Consider the following 20,992-nt stretch of genomic DNA (forward strand, 5'->3'; position numbering starts at 1 on the left):
TTCTTCAACCAAAGAAGGTAGAGTTTTCCATAAGGCTCTCTCCTCTACCTCAAACCTAAGAGAAAAAACAAAATTTCTGGCTGAGAGCAGTAAGAGAGAGTTGGTGACAAAACAATGAGAGTATAAACAATGTTGAGTGTAGAAGGAACACTTGCTCGAACCTGAAATGTGGCCAGCTCCAAGGATGGTGTGGAAACTCTAAAAGCAGAAGAAGCAAATCCCTTTGTAGAACCTCAAGGAGGTATCAAGACCCTGGCTAATGACTGGTCCAGAAACAAAAGGTGAGCCTCATTTGCCCTATGTGAAATGGTCTAATGATTCTTGTGCTGCCGGACTCTGTATAGAAGTAGTAAGCTGCTGGAGCCAATGAGGTCAAACAGGGCAAAAGGGACATCAAGATGGCCAATCTTATTGGTAAATGACCAAGCTCCAACCAGATAATAGCTAACCGATCATTTGCACACATGAACTTGAGGAAAAATTATAGGACCCTAAAGACCCCAAATTAATTGAGATTAAGTTATACCACCTTCATGGAATGGGGGGCTAGAGATACATTTCAGTTTAATTATATAAAGATGAAAAGTTGTGTGTTTATACACCATAGATTGTGGATTGAGATTCACACCCACTACACCTGTTTGACTAACAGTTCTTGAATGTTAGGTTTACTTTTCCATTACCTGAGCTTTGGCTGTGATGTCTTCATTTCAATTTCAATTCCTATACTTGTGTTAAGCACCAGCATCACTGCAAAGAGTTTTCTAAAGGGAAATCAAATCATTATAAGTTTTGCTCTTATTATTGTAATCCTATGTATCCTGCCATGAAGTGACCTCCATTTGGTAGTCTGCAAAGAAGATTAAAAGGACAGAAATTATGGTCCTCCTCAGATGTAGAAACTGAGCTCAAGTCCCAGTAACTGGAAATCTGTATATCCTGGTGCTGGCAGAGCTTTTAACAGTTCTGCCTGGAGTCACTCTTTGATGTGTGTCCAAAAGGGATTTTGAATCCAAACACCAGTCTCTCCATAATCCTTTACTACAGGACTGAGAAACATACTTTTGTTCAATGGGGTCTCATCTAAGGTGATTTTTAGGTTTTAAATAAAGGAGATTACTCGAGCTTCAAAGCTAGCTGTTCCTTGGCAAAGAGCAATACAAATTTTGGGAAGAAGAAGAAAAGGATGAAAATAGTGAGTCTTTCTGGTTCCCTTCTGGAGTTCCCTTTTAGGTCACTTTCACCAATTAACTCCCCAAAGTCCTTGCTGACAGCAATTTATAGATGAAAATCTGAACCAAATGAAACCCAGATGTGGGGCAAAGGCTTCCATGGTAAAGTAGGGAACAGATTAGAAGCTGGCACAATAAAATACACTAAGTGTGGGAATTCAGCTAAGGAATTTCAAAGAAGTTTGGGCTCCAGGGAATAAGTTCTGAGTCACTCCAGCTATTTTCCATTGTCTCTCTGTCCTTTTCTTTCCTTATTTATTTTTGTAATATCACGTGGTGTGATCTCGGGCCCTGCCTGCATCTATACCTTCCTGTGTGTTACAATTGACTGTACTTGGCCCTGAAAATGGAGCATGGGTTTAAGAGCTGAGCTTCTTTCTGGAGTCTTTTTCCTCCAACCTCCCACCATCTGAATGGATACACCACTGTTTTGTCTTTATAAAAAGTAGATGGGGGGGTGCCATGGCAGAACCTGGAAGGAAAATGCAAGTAGATAGAACAATACACTTCAGAAATGGAAAGTGTTTGCAGAGCATCTCCTAGGCAAGACTGTGTGTTGTGTGTAATAACAGATTTTTAATTGTCAGCCAGTTAGGCTCTATTTGTTTTTTAAAATGTCTTGTTAACCCCAAGGTGACTAGATTTCTGGTCAGCAGAGGAGAATAATGTTCCTCATGTGAATTAACCAGAATTTAATATTCATAGAAATGATATTGTGCTCTGGGAAACCTGAAAACAGACTGGAAGAATTTTCCTAAATAGCAAAGGGACCAGAAGGTAATTGCAATAATTGGAGAATATGAGGAAGAAGGGAGGGTTCGGAAAACAAAACAATCACAATGCTTATTTCTTGCCTTACACTAATACTTTTTGATCTCACTGAGTAGTACAGCAGGAAATCTGCATGTTCGAATCTTAAAAGATTTAAGTAAGCCACATAATCATAATTTTAATTGATGTTATTGAATTCAGATGTTTCACCTCTATACCACAGAACATGTTCTTGTCTCCAAAAAAAAAAATCTATGGAATGGTGATGTTCTGTGGCTCTAAGCCAGTAGGTTCTTTCATAATTGATTAAGAAGCAAGGGCAAGGTGAATGGAAAGAGGCACTTAGAGCCCCTACAGTTCCTTTCTGTCCCTCAGTCATCTCTGCTTAATCTCACAAGGAGTAGAGACTCCTTACTTTGACCTCTGGAAACAGATCATGCTATAATTTTTGCACTTTCTGTCCAATTCAATTGATCGAGGATTTATTAAGCACATACTATGTACCAGATAATATGTCAAGCACTGCAGATGATATAGACTGAGTAGGAATGATCTCAAAGAGCTCTCATAAGATGGCCATAATAAAAACTAAATATAAGGCAGAATAGGAAAGACTGCAGGAAGCGTTAGAAAGAAATGCTTCTGCAGACACATGGCAGGGAATGGTAAACTCTAGCTGGGATTATCAGGAAAAACTTCATGGAAAGATTGAATTAATAGGAAAAATATGGTGTGTGTACCACACCAAGAAAAATGAGTGGCAGACTAATTGTCTAGTAACTTTCATTTAGTAGTCAATGGAGAATTGTTGAGATTTGGTAGGCAAAACTGCCAAATTGTTTAAGTTTAGTTTAGAGAGATTCATCTAATATAAATATATAGAATGAATTGGAACAGAAATCTGGAGGAAGTAACCTATGAAGAGTTAATATAGGGCTGAATTATTAACAAAAATGAAAATGGGAAAAGCGAAGCAGATTTGAGAAAGATTGTCAGACATTTGACATTAAACAGGAATTGGGGTTGGATGACTGTCAAGAAAAAGAACTTCTTATGTGGTAGAGATGAATGGAAAACTTGGAGAAGGGAGGATTGCTGAAAGAAAGGAGATAGAAGGTGTGGTAGGTAGACTCTCAAGATGACCCCAACAACCCTTCCCCTTCTGTACTAACAGGTCACTTCTTACAGCAAGAGCTGTGCTCATTTCACCTCCCTTTAAATGTAGGCTAGCCTTAAATCTTACTTTGACAAGTAGAATGTGGCAGAAATGAAATTCTGGAATCCTTAACCCATGCAGTAAAGATGTCTAAGCCAGTAACTGAATGACTAGAATCCACATGCAGAGAAACCCTGAAGGATGAGAGGTCATCTCAAAGGTTCCGAACCCTCCTGAATTCCCAGCTAAGTGAAGACCCCGGGTGGGGCCTACAGAAGAACAGCCCTTCTGAACCTCATTCAACCCAGAGAAATGCATGAAATAATAAATCATTGTTTTAAGCCACTTAGTTTCAGAGTTGTTTGCTATAAAGCAATAGATAACTGAGACATTGGGTGAGACCACAGAGAAATCTTCTTTGTAGGAGAGAATGCTTTCCTCCTTAGAGACAAGAATGAAGACAGAGAAGTTGATTAAACACAAAACCATGTCAAGTCTTGAAATCACTGCATGACGCAAACATAGTGCTTAGTGCATAGGAGGAAATGAAAGAATCCTATTGAATAGATAATTTTGGATGGGGTCTCAAAATATAAAAGAGATGCTTTACGGACAGTTGTTACAAGTAACAACATATTTAAGGGAGAGATAAGAAAACCAATTATCTTTGAACTAGACTACTTGGAATCCATAAAGAAAGTTGTCTGTGATTATATGTGAGAAATATATAAAAACAAGTATGCTAGGTGTCGAGATGGGGTAACTGTGGGAGGAATAGATGGCTGATGTGAGTGGAAGAAAAGAAATAAAAAGCAAAATAGGAAGAGAAGGGTGACACTAAAATGCACGATAGGAGTATATGTGCAGACATATAATATCATGTTAACATTTATATTTTAAATAAGGACCACCCAGCCAGAAGGATTATATGAATGCTTCCTTCCAATTATAAGTCACAAAATAAGCAGAGATATTTTGTCACTGTAACAGAGAAGATCAAATCTTCAAATTACAGCTAGTGAGCTTGACTTCAAGACAGAATTAATAAAAAGCAGTTGATGAGCTCATATAAAGGGCTCACCAAGAGCCAGCACAGGCTTATCTAATAAAACTACACCAAACTAGCCTCATTTTCTCTTCGGTCAAAATGCTAGACTGGAAAATCAGAAGAATTTGGTAGGCGTCATGCATTTGGATTTTGGAATGCATTTGAAAAATCATTCAGTGACAATTTTGTGGGCAAGATGAAGAAGTACAACTTGGCTTAATCTATATATCCTGGGTATTAAATAGATCCTATTATTGTAGGAAAGAAGGTTTGTAATAGTTTGGCAGAGGTCTTGTCCTGGGCTGTGTCCAGACCAATATTTTAACAATACCTGAACGAATTTTTTTTTAATTATGAAATTTACAAACAAGGAAAAACTATGAATCCTTACTAAAATATTTACTTACTGTATCAAAATCTTGACAGACTGAAATAATGGATCAAAACTAAAAATATGTAATAGACATAAAAGGGTCAACAAATAAGTTAAAATAATAAGAGGTGAACAGATTTTAAGAATCATTTGTGTGAAAAAATTAAACAAAGCAACTTGTGGTTTTGACTGAATGTAGGCTTAATGTAAGTCACATGCTATTTGACCGTGGGGAAGGTAATGCTTTCTTTACATCACTGAACATGTAGGCTCAGACAAAGAGAGGTGATACCCCACTACATTGCCCTGTGGTCTGAATGTATCTGCAGTACTGGGCTTACTTTGGGTCACCATATTTGTAAGTTCCAACAAACTAAAGTATACGCTAAGGGGAAAATCAAGGCTAGCATGAACACTAAAAACTACAACATATGAATAATTGTGTAAGAACTAGGTTTTCAGTGCTATGTGGTGGATCTGTCAAGTTCACTCCTCCTACATAAAACAAAGCTTTGCCACCCTACGCTTTGTCCATGGCCCCCATCTTGGATCCATTTCCCCTTCTCCATTTCCTGATCTTCCAAGCTTCTGACCCCACGGTAGCTCTTCTGTCTGGTAAAGGACAGGTCTCGTGTTCCTACTAAATCATTTCTTCATTTATTTCATTCAAAAAATTTGTATTGACTGCCTACTATATACCAGATAACTTTTCTAAGCATTTTAAGTATGAAATGTGAACAAAAGACAAAAATTTCTGCCTTCTTGGAACTAACCTTCTAGAAGAATGTGACAATAAATATTAGACATTGTAAATAAATAAATTGTGTGGTATGCTAAAAGTTGACAAAAACTATGGGGAAAAAAGCAAGAAATAGAACACCGTAAAGGGATTCAAGGATGCTGGGAATAGGGGAACAAGTTGTAATTTTAAGTGATGTGGTCAGGGCAAGCCTTGTTGAGAAGGTGACATTGAATAAAACTTGAAGAAGATAAATGAGTTAGCCATATGCATATATGGGAGAAGAGTTTTCCATTGCAAAAGTCTTAAGGGCTATGTGCCTAGAAAGTAGTAAGAAAAGGAATAATAGTCATAGATGCAATGAGAGGTAATAATGCCAGATAGGGACTTCAGCATTTACTCTAATTAAGATGCGAATCCACTGCAAAGTTTTGAACAGAGGGGTAGTAAGAGGTAATTTATATTTCTAAAGGGTTGTCCTGACTGCTTTGTGAAGAATGGATTCTAGAGGTGCAAGATGGACCTGATACAATAGAAAGCTGATTCGATAATCCAAGAGAGCAATGATGCAGTTTATATTAGCATGGTAGCAGAACAGGTGATGGGAAGGTAGAGCAAAGAATACTTCTTGAAAGTTTAAGTGTGAGATGGGAACAAAAGTGAGGGGTCAAGGCTAACTAATGTTTTCAGCTTGGGCAGCCTGAGGGATGAAGTTGCTATCAACTGAAATGGGGAATACTACATACAGAACAGCTTTTGGGAGTAAAAAGTAAGTTCAGTTTGTAAGTAAAGTAAAGAAGTAAGTAATGAAGTTGCTATCAACTGAAATTGTGGAAGACTACATACAGAACAGCTTTGGGGACTAAAAAGTAAGTTCAGTTTGTAAGTAAAGTAAAGAAGCAAGTAAAGTTAGAGATGTCTATTTGACCTTAACTCTGGGACTTTCTGACAATAAGAGGTCAGAGAGAAGAGAAAGAAGAAGCAAAGAAAAAGAGTGGAGTCTAATATGCTAACATACACACACACACACAAGGACAGTGTGGTGTCCTGAAAACCCTGTGACGAAAGGGTTTTTAAGAGAATGTGTGATCCACCATGTCAACTGCTCATTAGTAAGCTAAGCACTGAGAACTGACATTGGATTTAGCAACATGAAGCTCACAAGTGGTCTTAACAAGAGCAATTTCAGTAGCATAGTAAAGGAAAAAGTCAAATTAGAAAGGGTTGAAAAGGGATATAAAAGAAATAAATTTTAAAATTTTGTTACAAAGGGGCACTAGTTAGAAGAGGAAGTGGAGTCAAAGATTTATTTTTAATATGGGAGAAATAACAGAAGGTATGATTGCTGACAAGAAACAGCAGAGAGTAAAAACTTGATAATGTAGGAGAGAGAAGAAAGAATTGCTGGAATGATACCCTTTGAAGGTATCTAGTGTGAAAGTGGAGAAATTATCTGTATGTGAGGGCACAGTTGGTTCATCTACAGAAGTCAGTGGAAAAGCAGACTCTGATGGGGCAAATGCTGGTGGTGATTAGATGTAGTGGGAGTCTGAGGAAGTTCTCTTCTGATTGCTTCAATTTTCTTAACACATAATACTCAGTCAGGTTGATTCTAGATCATGATATGTATCCTCTTAATTCTAATACTGTACTAAGAAAATGCCTCACCTATCCAGCAAGTCTTAGTACCTAACACCTCCGCAGACTCTTTGGGGTAACATCTTTGCATAGTCTCTCCCAGCAACCACAAGAGGGGCCCTGAACATGTGTGTACCCTAAAGAAAAGAAGACTTCTATAGAGCTGTATTTGCAAGCATGGCAGTTTGTGAAATTTTAATGAGTTGAGTGAATGGGGAATGCCAGGCTGTGAAATTTAAAATTGCATGTGTGGAAATCCTGTTTTGTGAAAACTTGGGCTACTACGTTAACCTGCCTAATCTTATTTCTTCATGTGTAGATAACAGAATTATGCATGCCCCTCTTTTCCCTTCTGGCCTCTAAAACATGGCAATTTGAAGCCTCCTCTAAACCATTAGCTATCTGCAGATATCTAGGTATTGCTAAGGTGCGTGCTAATAAGCAGTCTTAAAACACGGGCAAAGAAAGGACTTCTCTCATAGTGGATCAACCAGGCCGAGGGAGTCCTCTAGGGCCTTCTGGTCTGGCCCCAGCTCCTGGCATTTCTTGGATACCATCATTGTAACCCGTTCCCGATTCCTGGGTCCAGATATTTCCCAGCTCCAAAGCAATCTGTGAATGGTTAGGAGGGGCACAGCTATCTAAAAGAGCTATCTGATGGCTGAATGTAGGGCCCCTTTGTTCTCTCTTCCCCATCTTCCCACCCTAATTTTGCTTAGGCCCTTAAATTTCATTTTAAACATAAAATAATTCCATTACTCCACTACCACCCACAGAGTGAACTGCCCTGTCATCAATATTATGCTACCAGAGTAGAGAAGAAGTGATTATCACTAAGAAAATCACAAGATCAAAGACTCAACTCCCTCGTTAGGACCTACCCTAATGCCTCTCCTTGTCTCTCCTAATTATCTTAAAGATAATTCAGGATTTCTTCAGAAGGCTTTGGTAATGTGAATTGTGATGGAAGAGTTTGAATCTAGAAAACTGCTCAAGGCTCATGCATCTGATTGCCTCTAATCATTAATTGAAATGTAACAATGTTAATAATGGGCCACAGCGTTTTTTTCTGCTCAACCCATAACAAAATGACATTTGTTATCTTTCACATGCATAAAGGGACAAAGGAGCTGATCATTAAAGTAATATAATTAAAGGGAGACTAAAAGCCTTCTCCAAAATATCTCCTCCATCTGCCTGAACATTATATACTGTTAATCCCAGTTATTTGGGTTGAGGGTTTTGTGTTTGCAGAAGTCCTCCATTAAAAAGAAAATGCACAAGGAGTTCCCGGTGAGGAGCCACCCGCTGGGGCAGATCGGCTCACTAGGCCATGGACCAAGGCCACGAAGTTATAGTTTGTGGGGGGTTCAGCTGCCCTTTTAGGCGGTTCGCGGGGTCCCCTCATTCCAGTGGGCGCAGGGTGGACTTGGCCCCCGGTCGCGCACGCACACCTCCCGGGGGGCTAAATTGCCTGTTGTTTTATATTCCCTCCTTTTCTTTCTCCAGATCGAAGCGGATTTCCGATGGAATGGTTCTCATAAACACAAAGACCGAGAACACTGGCACACAAAGCACAAGAAGGACAAGGAGAAGGACCAGGAAAAGTCTAAGCGTAGCGACAGGTCCCTGGGAGCAAAGTCACGTCTTCCTTTTAACATCTTCAAGGCCTAAAATAGTATCTGGCAGATAGCTGACACTTATTAGTAGGTACAAAATAAGGAAGAAGGTATTTAAAGATCATGTCATCTTAACTTCTCGTTATGTGAACAGGAGCCTGGAGTGATTTGACCAAAGTCACACGGCATTGTGCTAGCAGGGTGAGCATAAAAGATTAGGGCTGACTTCTGGAGAAGATGGCGGCTTAGTAAGACACGCAGGTCTTAGTTCCTCCTCCAGAACAGCTACTAGGGCAGTAGAAACGGTACAGAACAGCTCCTGGAGCCACGACAGAGACCAAGAAGACAGTGTACCCCATTCTGGAATGGCTGACTGGCTGGGAGAACCCGCTGTGGTGAGATCACCGAGGGGCGCGGGCTTCCCCAGGCCGGGGCGGCAGGCGGCCGGAGTCCCTCCCTCCCTCCTTCCCGGGCTGGCTGGGATAATTGGACAGGCGATCCCCTCAAGCCACGGCGGCTGGCGCCCCACCCCCCATGCGCAGCCCCCCGGACCAGCTGGGAGAATTGGATCAGAGATTCCCAAAGCCGTGGAGACTGGCGACCGGGGTCCTTTCCAAACACGTGCCTTCCCGGTCCGGCTGGGAACGGTGGATAGGCACTCCCCCAAGCCACAGCGGCCAGCACCCCCCCCGCCATGCTTGGTGCCCCGGGCCGGCTGGGAAATTTGGACAGGCGCTCCCCTAAGCCGCGGAGGCTGACGCCCCTCCACCACGCTTGGCACGCGGGCCATCTGGGAAATTTGGACAGGCGCTTCCCCAAGCCGTGGAGGCCGGCGACCCTCCCCACGCGTGGACTCCCAGGCCGGCTGGGAGATTTGGATTGGCACTCCCCCAAGCCACTTCAGCTGACGACCCTCCCCTACAGCGAGAGTTTTCCAAAGTTAAAGGAGCCACAGCGTCTTTTACTGGTGGGACCCGCACACAGATGAGCGCCACGAGCGCCACCTACTGGGTAGGATAAGAAAAACAGAGCCCAGAGATTTCACAGAAAAATCTTTCAACCTGCTGGGTCCCACACCCAGGGAAATCTGATTAAATGCCCAGACGCCAGCAGAAGATAACGGATCATGCTCGGAAAATTGAAGATATGGCCCAGTCAAAGGAACAAACCAATAGTTCAAATGAGATACAGGAGCTGAGACAACTAATGCTGAATATACGAACAGAAATGGAAAACCTCTTCAAAAACCAAATCAATAAATTGAGGGAGGACATGAAGAAGACATGGGCTGAAAAAAAGAAGAAACAGAAAAACTGAAAAAACAAATCACGGAACTTATGGGAGTGAAGGACAAAGTAGAAAAGATAGAAAAAACAATGGATACCTACAATGATAGATTTAAAGAGACAGAAGCTAGAATTAGTGAATTGGAAGATGGAACATCTGAATTCCAAAAACAAACAGAAACTATAGGGAAAAGAAAGGAAAAATTTGAATAGGGGATCAGGGAACTCAAGGACAATATGAAGCGCACAAATATACATGTTGTGGGTGTCCCAGAAGGAGAAGAGAAGGGAAAAGGAGGAGAAAAACTAATGGAAGAAATTATCACTGAAAATTTTCCAACTTTTATGAAAGACCTAAAATTACAGATCCAAGAAGTACAGTGCACCCCAAAGAGAATAGACCCCAATAGGCGTTCTCCAAGACACTTACTAGTCAGAATGCCAGAGGTCAAAGAGAAAGAGAGGATCTTGAAAGCAGCAAGAGAAAAACAATCCATCACATACAAGGGAAACCCAATAAGACTATGTGTAGATTTCTCAGCAGAAACCATGGAAGCTAGAAGACAGTGGGATGATATATTTAAATTACTAAAAGAGAAAAACTGCCAACCAAGACTTCTATATCCAGCAAAATTGTCCTTCAAAAATGAGGGAGAAATTAAAACATTTTCAGACAAAAAGTCACTGAGAGAATTTGTGACCAAGAGACCAGCTCTGCAAGAAATACTAAAGGGAGCACTAGAGTCAGATATGAAAAGACAAAAGAGAGAGGTATGGAGAAGAGTGTAGAAAGAAGGAAAATCAGATATGATATATATAATACAAAAAGCAAAATGGTAGAGGAAAATATTATCCAAACAGTAATAACACTAAATGTTAATGGCCTGAATTCCCCAATCAAAAGGCATAGACTGGCAGAATGGATTAAAAAACAGGATCCTTCTATATGCTGTCTACAGGAAACACATCTTAGACCCAAAGATAAACATAGGTTGAAAGTGAAAGGTTGGGAAAAGATATTTCATGCAAATAACAACCAGAAAAGGACAGGAGTAGCTATACTAATATCCAACAAATTAGACTTCAAATGTAAAACAGTTAAAAGAGACAAAGAAGGACACTATCTACTAATAAAAGGAACAATTAAACAAGAAGACATAACAATCATAAATATTTATGCACCGAACCAGAATGCCCCAAAATACGTGAGGAATACACTGCAAACACTGAAAAGGGAAATAGACACATCTACCATAATAGTTGGAGACTTCAATTCACCACTCTCATCAATGGACAGAACATCTAGACAGAGGATCAATAAAGAAATAGAGAATTTGAATATTACTATAAGTGAGCTAGACTTAACAGACATTTATAGGACATTACACCCCACAACAGCAGGATACACCTTTTTCTCAAGTTCTCATGGATCATTCTCAAAGATAGACCATATGCTGGTTCACAAAGCAAGTCTCAACAAATTTAAAAAGATTGAAATCATACACAACACTTTCTCAGATCATAAAGGAATGAAGTTGGAAATCAACAACAGGCAGAGTGCCAAAAAATTCACAAATACATGGAGGCTCAACAACACACTCTTAAACAACCAGTGGGTCAAGGAAGAAATTACAAGAGAAATTAATAAATATCTCGAGGCAAATGAAAATGAAAACAGAACATATCAAAACCTATGGGACGCAGCAAAGGCAGTGCTAAGAGGGAAATTTATTGCCCTAAATGCCTATATCAAAAAAGAAGAAAGGGCAAAAATTCGGGAATTAACTGTACTTTTGGAAGAACTGGAGAAAGAACAGCAAACTAACCCCAAAGCAAGCAAAAGGAAATAAAATAACAAAGATTAGAGCAGAAATAAATGAAATTGAAAACATGAAAACAATAGAGAAAATCAATAAGACCAGAAGTTGGTTCTATGAGAAAATCAATAAGATTGATGGGCCCTTAGCAGGATTGACAAAAAGAAGAAGAGAGAGGATGCAAATAAATAAGATCAGAAATGGAAGAGGAGACATAACCACTGACCTCACAGAAATAAAGGAGGTAATAACAGGATACTATGAACAACTTTATGCTAATAAATACAACAATTTAGATGAAATGGACGGGTTCCTGGAAAGACATGAACAACCAACTTTGACTCAAGAAGAAGTAGATGACCTCAACAAACCAATCACAAGTAAAGAAATTGAATCAGTCATTCAAAAGCTTCCTAAAAAGAAAAGTCCAGGACCAGATGGCTTCACATGTGAATTCTACCAAACATTCCAGAAAGAATTAGTACGAACTCTCCTCAAACTCTTCAAAAAAATTGAAGTGGAGGGAAAGCTACCTAATTCATTCTATGAAGCCAACATCACCCTCATACCAAAACCAGGCAAAGATATTACAAAAAAAGAAAACTACAGACCAATCTCTCTAATGAATATAGATGCAAAAATTCTCAACAAAATTCTAGCAAATTGAATCCAACAACACATTAAAAGAATTATACATCATGACCAATTAGGATTCATCTCAGGTATGCAAGGATGGTTCAACATAAGAAAATCAATTAATGTAATACACCATATCAACAAATCAAAGCAGAAAAATCACATGATCATCTCAATTGATGCAGAGAAGGCATTTGACAAGATTCAACATCCTTTCATGTTGAAAACACTTCAAAGGATAGGAATACAAGGGAACTTCCTTAAAATGATAAAGGGAATATATGAAAAACCCACAGCTAATATCATCCTCAATGGGGAAAAATTGAAAACTTTCCCCCTAAGATCAGGAAAAACACAAGGATGTCCATTATCACCACTATTATTCAACATCATGTTGGAGATTATAGCCAGAGCAATTAGACAAGAAAAAGAAATACAAGGTATCAAAATTGGAAAGGAAGAAGTAAAACTATCACTGTTTGCAGATGATATGATATTATACATTGAAAACCCGGAAAAATCCACAACAAAACTACTAGAGCTAATAAACGAGTACAGCAAAGTAGCAGGTTACAAGATCAACATTCAAAAATCTGTAGTGTTTCTATACACTAGCAATGAACAAGCTGAGGGGGAAATCAAGAAACGAATCCCATTTACAATTGCAACTAAAAGAATAAAATACCTAGGAATAAATTTAACTAAAGAGACAAAAAACCTATACAAAGAAAACTACAAAAAACTGTTAAAAGAAATCACAGAAGACCTAAATAGATGGAAGGGCATACTGTGTTCATGGAATGGAAGACTAAATATAGTTAAGATGTCAATCAATCCTACCTAAATTGATTTACAGATTCAATGCAATACCAATCAAAACCCCAACAATTTATTTTTCAGAAATAGAAAAACCAATAAGCAAATTTATCTGGAAGGGCAGGGTGCCCCGAATTGCTACAAGTATCTTGAGGAAAAAAAATGAAGCTGGAGGTCTCACGCTACCTGACTTTAAGGCATATTATGAAGCCACACTGGTCAAAACAGCACGGTACTGGCATAAAGACAGATACATCGACCAATGGAATTGAATAGAGTGCTCAGATATAGACCCTCTCATCTATGGACATTTGATCTTTGATAAGGCATTCAAGTCAACTCACCTGGGACAGAACAGTCTCTTCAATAAATGGTACCTAAAGAACTGGATATTCATATGCAAAAGAATGAAAGAGGACCCGTATCTCACACCCTATACAAAAGTTAACTCAAAATGGATCAAAGATCTAAACATTAGGTCTAAGACCATAAAACAGTTAGAGGAAAATGTAAGGAGATATCTTATGAAACTTACAATTGGAGGTGGTTTTATGGACCTTAAACCTAAAGCAAGAGCACTGAAGAAAGAAAGAAATAAATGGGAGCTCCTCAAAATTAAACACTTCTGTGCATCAAAGAACTTCATCAAGAAAGTAGAAAGACAGCCTACACAATGGGAGATAATATTTGGAAACGACATATCAGATAAAGGTCTAGTATCCAGAATTTATAAAGAGATTGTTCAACTCAACAACAAAAAGACAGCCAACCCAATTACAAAATGGGAAAAAGACTTGAACAGACACCTCTCAGAAGAGGAAATATAAATGGCCAAAAGGCATATGAAGAGATGCTCAATGTCCCTGGCCATTAGAGAAATGCAAATCAAAACCACAATGAGATATCATCTCACACCCACCAGAATGGCCATTATCAACAAAACAGAAAATGACAAGTGCTGGAGAGGATGTGGAGAAAGAGGCACACTTACCCACTGTTGGTGGGAATGTCAAATGGTGCAACCACTGTGGAAGGCAGTTTGGTGGTTCCTCAAAAAACTGAATATAGAATTGCCATACGACCCAGCAATACCATTGTTAGGTATCTACTCAGAGGACTTAAGGGCAAAGACACAAACGGGCATTTGCACACCAATGTTTTTAGCAGCATTATTTATAATTGCAAAGAGATGGAAACGGCTAAAATGTCCATCAACAGACGAGTGGCTAAACAAACTGTGGTATATACATACGATGGAATATTATGCAGCTTTAAGACAGAATAAACTTATGAAGCATGTAATAACATGGATGGACCTAGAGAACATTATGCTGAGTGAGTCTAGCCAAAAACTAAAGGACAAATACTGTATGGTCCCACTGATGTGAACTGACATTCAAGAATAAACTTGGAATATGTCATTGGTAACAGAGACCAGCAGGAGTTAGAAACAGGGTAAGATAATGGGTAATTGCAGCTGAAGAGATACAGACTGTACAACAGGACTAGATACAAAAACTCAAAAATGGACAGCACAATAAAACCTAATTGTAATGTAATTATGTTAAAACACTGAATGAAGTTGCATCTGAGCTATAGTTTTTTTTTGTTTGTTTGTTTGTTTGTGTCTTTTGTTTTTTTTTCTTTTTCCTTTTCTTTTTTTATTATTATTATTTTTATTTTTTTCTCTATATTAACATTCTATATCTTTTTCTGTTGTTTTGCTAGTTCTTTTCCTAAATCGATGCAAATGTACTAAGAAATGATGATCATGCATCTATGTGATGATATTAAGAATTACTGATTGCATATGTAGAATGGAATGATTTCTAAATGTTGTGCTAATTTCTTTTTTTTCTTTAATTAATAAAAAAAACAATAAAAAAACAATTAAAAAAATGCACAATCCAGTAAAGAAGCCCAGTAAGACTGCCACTAATGTGATTCTGGCTAAAAGGGGAAGTTTAGGGTTGTATATATCTGTAGAAGAAAAGTTAGAGGATGAAGCATGGGGCTATATAACATAGTGAAAACTGCTGTGGATGATAAAGATGGTTAATAGTACAAATATAAGAATGTTCTTCCCCAAAATAGAAGAAATGCATGTCACTATTACAAGGTGTTAATAATAGGGTAATACATGGAAAAGATACACCTAATGCAAACTATGGACTATAGTTAACAGTAATATTCTAATATTCTTCCATCTCCTGTAACAAAGGTACCACACCAATGCTAAGTGTCAATAATAGGGGAGTATAAAGTGTATTGGGTTTTTCTTTTGGAACAATGAAAATGTTCTGAAATTAATATGGTGATGGATGCAAAACTCTGTGATCATACTGACAGTCACAAATTGTACACATTGGATAGACTGTATTGTGTGTGTATAAAAATGCTTTAAAAAAACTTTTCAGACTAGTCTGATGTGAACTGTGTCCTAATGCAATCACCCTTACAATGTTAAACTGACATGGGAATAAGGAAAAGTAACTGAAGCATTAGATGGAGAGTCTGAAAGATTCAACTACTAATTCCATCATTGCCTCTAACTCCACCTTACCTTGGGAAAGACACTTTAACTCGTTTGGCCCTCAGTTTTCCTATGAATATGGAATGAGGTGTGTGGGCTAGGATGACCTGTAGCAGGGGTCCACAAACTACAACTCGATAGGCCAAATCTGACCTGCTTCCTGGTTTTGTATAGACTTTGAGTGAAGAATGTTTTTTATGTTTTTTAATCATTGAAAAAAATAAAAGATTTCATAATATGTGAAAATTGTTCGAAATTGACATTTTAATGTTCATAATAAAATTTTATTGGAACACACACAAAAGTAAGACTGCCACTAATATATTCCAATGACAAGATGATCAAATTAGCAATATAATAGCAAGATAATAGCAATGAGTTGACATGTGAGAATATGACAATGAGTGTGAAACTTTCAAGAAGATAAAAAGGAAAGGCCAGCAAATGTGGGATCTGCTGTGGAGAAGGAGTCTGTTTTAGTTTGTAAGCTGCCAGAATGCAATATACCAGAAATGAAACAGCTTTTTAAAAGGGAATTTACTAAATTGCAAATTTACAGTTCTAAGCCTATAAAAATGTCCAAACTAAGGCAGCCAGGGAAAGATATGTCAATTCAAGGAAGGCCAATGGGTCTGAAACACCTCTGTCAGCTGGGAACTCATGTGGCTGCCATCTGCTGGTCCCTTGCTCTTGAGTTCTCTGTTCCTATAGGGGCTCCTCACTTTGCCTCTCCAGGGCTGGCTTTCATCTCTTGGCTTCCCTTGGCTCTCTCCAGGTTCTCTCCCCTATTATTGACAGTTAGCATTGGTGTGGTACCTTTGTTACAGGAGATGGAAAAATATTAGAATATTACAGTTAACTATAGTCCATAGTTTGAGTTAGGTGTATTTTTTCCATATATTACCCTATTATTAACACCTTGTAACATCTCATGGGAAGGCACACAGTAACATCTGCTCAGACCAAGCATCTCTAAACATCTATGTCTCTGTTCTCTGAAGCAGCTGTTCTTCAACTGTTTAAATCTGCTTTCTCTATTGGTTTTGAGGTTTCTCCAAAATGTTTCCCCTTTTAAAGACTCCAGTAAGCTAATCAAGCCCCACTTGGAATGGATGGAGTCACATCTCCATCTAATCAAAAGGTCACACCACAATTAGGTGTGTCACATCTCCATGGATATAATCTAAACAAAAGTTTCTGCCCTATACCATTGGATTAGGATTAAGAGAAAGAGCTTCCCCCACAAGATTAGATCAGGATTAAAACGTGGCTTTTCTGGGTATATAATAGCTTCATACTGGTACAGAGTCTAAGACATATATTCCAAGGTCTATGAGGGTGTTGGGCAAGGAGGCAAGGTAAGTCTTGTGAATCCAGAACCTGGAAAGGTGAGGCTGTATAATTTAACTCCACAATCCTGGTTTAAGCACTGTTCAGTTGCGAGGATATTTTGCCAATAACGCTAAAATGGCTTAGACATAGAACATTAAAGATTGGTATAAATTGTAAGATTGGCAAGGAGTTGTCTTTTTGATAATTGTTTTTAATACTGGAAAGGACCTTATCCAGAACTCGTCAAATTTGAGAAAGACCATGAGGTGGCTTGGAACTATGTAGCCCCAGAAAAACATTCTTAATCTTAATTCATTCTTGTGTGTGAATCTATTGTAATTAGGACCTTTTGATGAAGTTACTTCAGGTAAGGTGTGGCCCAACTGAAACAAGATTGGTTTTAATCTTTGAACTCTCAAAGAGCTCGGGTTGACACAGCCCAAAGACCAAAGAACATGCTATCAGTAGAGAGTTAGACATGAATTTTGGGGGGACTTATGAATAGAAGATTCTTCCCAATGGAGGCTGTTCAGGAAATGGAAAGTGAGAGCACTGCAAAAGCGTTGAGGAGTGCAAGGATGTATAAGAGTTTAGCCATAGGGTGTGATAAGCATTTAGAACAAGTGTATGAGAACAGTTTCAGCAGGTCTCATGACACAGGAGTTTGGAGGTTTGTTATCAACAGTGATCAAGGGAGAGGAGTCTCAATGCCTTGTTTATGATGCCATCTGTACCTTCGTTCCCCACTGAGGAGATATAATGACCTTTAATGTCTGTTCCCATCATGTAGGAGGCTGCATGTAGTGACCTGCTCTCAGTGTAGAGGGAAATGCTGTCAATATGGAGGAAGGGCTCAGGCCCTGGGTCTCCAAAATCCTATTACCAAAAGTCCATTATAAATAAAATGAAATTCAGATACACAGAGAGAGACCCAGGGAAGGAGCTGGAAGTCAACAGAACCCAGAGAAACCAGGAAAGGCCACCATGTGCATTACCATGTGACAGAAAATCAGGGAATAAGGATTGCTGGCAGCCAGCTCCAGAATGCAGTCTTCTGGGAAAAAGCTTCACCTCGATGACATCTTGATTTTGGACATTCCCTAGCCTCACAGCAATGAACCAATAAATTCTGGTTGTTTAATCCAATATACTGAATGGTATTTTTTTTTTTTACAGCCAGTAAACTAAAACAGATCCTAGTCTCCTTATTTACGATAACTATAAACTGATAGACTAAGAAGGCTGAGAACTGAAAGAAAATTATTATTTGGGATGCAATGACTCAGATTAGTGGCTACTTCCAAAAGAGGGCAAGTTATATCTTCATGAAGAGGAGTGGCATTTTACACCAGCATGTTTAATGCTCTCTCTGACTCTGGGCAATTCATGCATCTGTAAGACCTCTCCCAACCACTGTGTTTGTAATTCCTACACTCACCAGCAGGTTGATGGTGGGTCACCAGGTTTTCTCAATTATGATGTCCCATGATCCAAACATATTGAAGTGTGAAACAAGAGGAAGAGAAAAGGGTGGTGTTCTAACTTGTTTTCAGGGAATGTAACATATCATCAACCTATTTTGTCCATGGAGGAGCCCTTGACAAAACTCCAGAACTATTGGGTGTGTTGCCTGCAAACATTGGGGGAGTGGAGAAGTGCATGGACAAGAAGCATTTCAACCCTGCAATTATGGTTATGAACATCTGCTAGTAAGGTATTCCTAAAGTGTGGAAACTGAGGAAAAAACCTTAACAGGCCACGATCTAATCAAGTGCGTTTTTATTTAGATATGTAACAAATAAATGAATAATGAAGAAAACTCATTTAACAAAGACAAAAAATATCGTTTAATATATAAACTTTCAAGTATGTTTTTTTTCCAACTACTAGTGACAGTATTCTAATTTCATTTTTACATCAAGGAAAATTTTAAACTTATATTTTTTGAGTTTTTATAAATTCCAGACCTTCTCACTGTGTATTGCTGTTTTACCAAAGCACAAATGATTCAGAGTAATATCAAAATCACGTAAGCTCTTATTCTCAGTTAACCAAGGAGCAGATATTAATTGACCTCCCTACACTCTAAATTACCTCCACCAAATCCAAAACAGCCCTTTTCCAGCCAGCCATAGCAGAATTCTACTCTTAAATGTCTGCTATTCCTCCCACCAGTATCATTTTTGGCAAAACTTCAACATCCTTTTCCTTGTACTTCCCTTTATATTTCAGCCACTCGCCCTAGAAACTTTTATATAAGTCATATTCTTATGCACATGATGCCTGAATCTATCAATCACACCAAGCTTCCTATTCTCCGTGTCCTTGTATCCAATGGCCTTTGAATATCTCCCACTGTACAGCCCACCTGTATCTCAAATTCAATATCCTTTGGAAGGAATTTATCATATGTCTTCTAAAATGTGTTCTTATATGACACCATCTTCCAAGATAATTAGGCTCAAAATCCTGATGCCATCTTTGAGTCATCATCTCATTATACACAACCAGTAAATTTTTATGGCCAATGTCTTAGTTTGCCGGCACTGCCTTAACAAATACCACAATCTAGTTGAGTTAAACAACAGGAATTTATTATCTCACAGTTTTGGAGACTAGTAGTCAAAATTCAAGGTGCCAGCAAGATCATGCTTTCTTTGAAGTTTGCAGTGTTCTGGTGGTGACTTGTCAGCAAGCCACAATTTAACTGCTGTCTCTGTCACATAGCCATCTCTCATCCAGCCTGTCTCCTACTCCAGACTATGTCCAAATACCCTTTGCTTATAAGGACTCAAGTCAATTTTGGCTAAGACCCATTAGGATTCATTTTGGTCTCACTTTCAAAGATCCTGTTACAAATGGGTTCACATCCACAGGACGGGGGTTAGGACTTCCATGCACCTTTGTGGGGGCATGATTCAATCCATAACAGACAAAAAAAATTTTTCCCCAGTCTCTTTTGAAGAAGGCTCCACCTTCTCACTTACATAGACTCTGCCAAGGTCATGCTCTTTGTTTTTCTCATTTGTATTATTATCATATTCTAACTGTTTTCCATGCCACCTGTATGTGTCCCTTTCTTAATTTTTCCCTCCGTTCTCGGGATTAATTATCTTTTTCACCTCTGCTATATACTCTATACATAAAAACTAAAATCCAACCTTTTCCATCTTAGTTCACTGGCTCCAGTCTTTTCTTCTCAGCTTTTTTCCTACAGCAATCCCATCTCATTTTTACCTGGTGAAATGATAACCACATCAGGTTTGGCTAGCATGGATGAGATTATGCTGTCATAACAAGCAATTCCACAGTCTCTATGGCTTTCAGCAAAGGTTTATTTCTCACTTATGATACAAGTTCTTTGGAGTTGGCTGCACCTCTGCTCCATGTTATCATGTTATTTGAGGTTGCAAGTGAAGGAGTTCTACCTGGAAAAGACAGTTTTGTGACAGAGGGAAAAGAATGTTGGAAAAGAATACAATAGCTTTTTATCTTATTTCCATATGCCTTTCTTTCACTGGTCAAGAAAGTCATATGGCCAAATCTGGTATTAATGGTGTGCCATCATTAAAGGGACAGCCTAAATCCTCCCAGGATTTCAGTGTCAACCTCACAATGACTGACTTTTTAAAGCAGATAATTCTTCGTTGTGTGTGTGCATTGTAGGATATTTGGCAGTATCCTTGCCTCTTCCCCGTAGAAGCCAGCAGTCCCCTCCATACTTACCCATTATGGAAATCAACCCAAACATTATGAAATGTTCCCTGGAGAGGGAAAAAAATCACCCCTAATCAATAATCACTGCTCTAGTCTATGAGTCTTAAAGAAGCGAAATTATGTCAATCATTATTGCATCCTCATGGCATTTAATAATATAAATGGTGTAAGTGTAATAACTGTTATAAAATAGAATGGACTCACTTGTCGAGCTGGAGACTGGGTTCGATTCCCAGAGCCTGCCCATGTCAAAAAAAAAAAACAGAATGGAAAACCAAG

At 38.7% G+C, this 20,992-nt stretch overlaps 1 long non-coding RNA gene across 1 annotated transcript in view; it reads right to left on the reverse strand.

Annotated features, from left to right (window-relative positions):
• Positions 1–20,498, reverse strand: part of LOC143668466 (uncharacterized) — a 36,521-nt gene extending 16,023 nt beyond the window's left edge. Inside the window, exon 1 of the long non-coding RNA XR_013168459.1 lies at positions 20,158–20,498. This is a non-coding gene — a long non-coding RNA (uncharacterized LOC143668466). The remainder of the gene's footprint in view (positions 1–20,157) is intronic.
• Between the last annotated feature and the right edge of the window lie 494 nt (positions 20,499–20,992).

This window comes from Tamandua tetradactyla, chromosome 24 (genome assembly GCF_023851605.1).
Source record: "Tamandua tetradactyla isolate mTamTet1 chromosome 24, mTamTet1.pri, whole genome shotgun sequence".
In the NCBI taxonomy this organism is placed as follows: domain Eukaryota; kingdom Metazoa; phylum Chordata; class Mammalia; order Pilosa; family Myrmecophagidae; genus Tamandua; species Tamandua tetradactyla.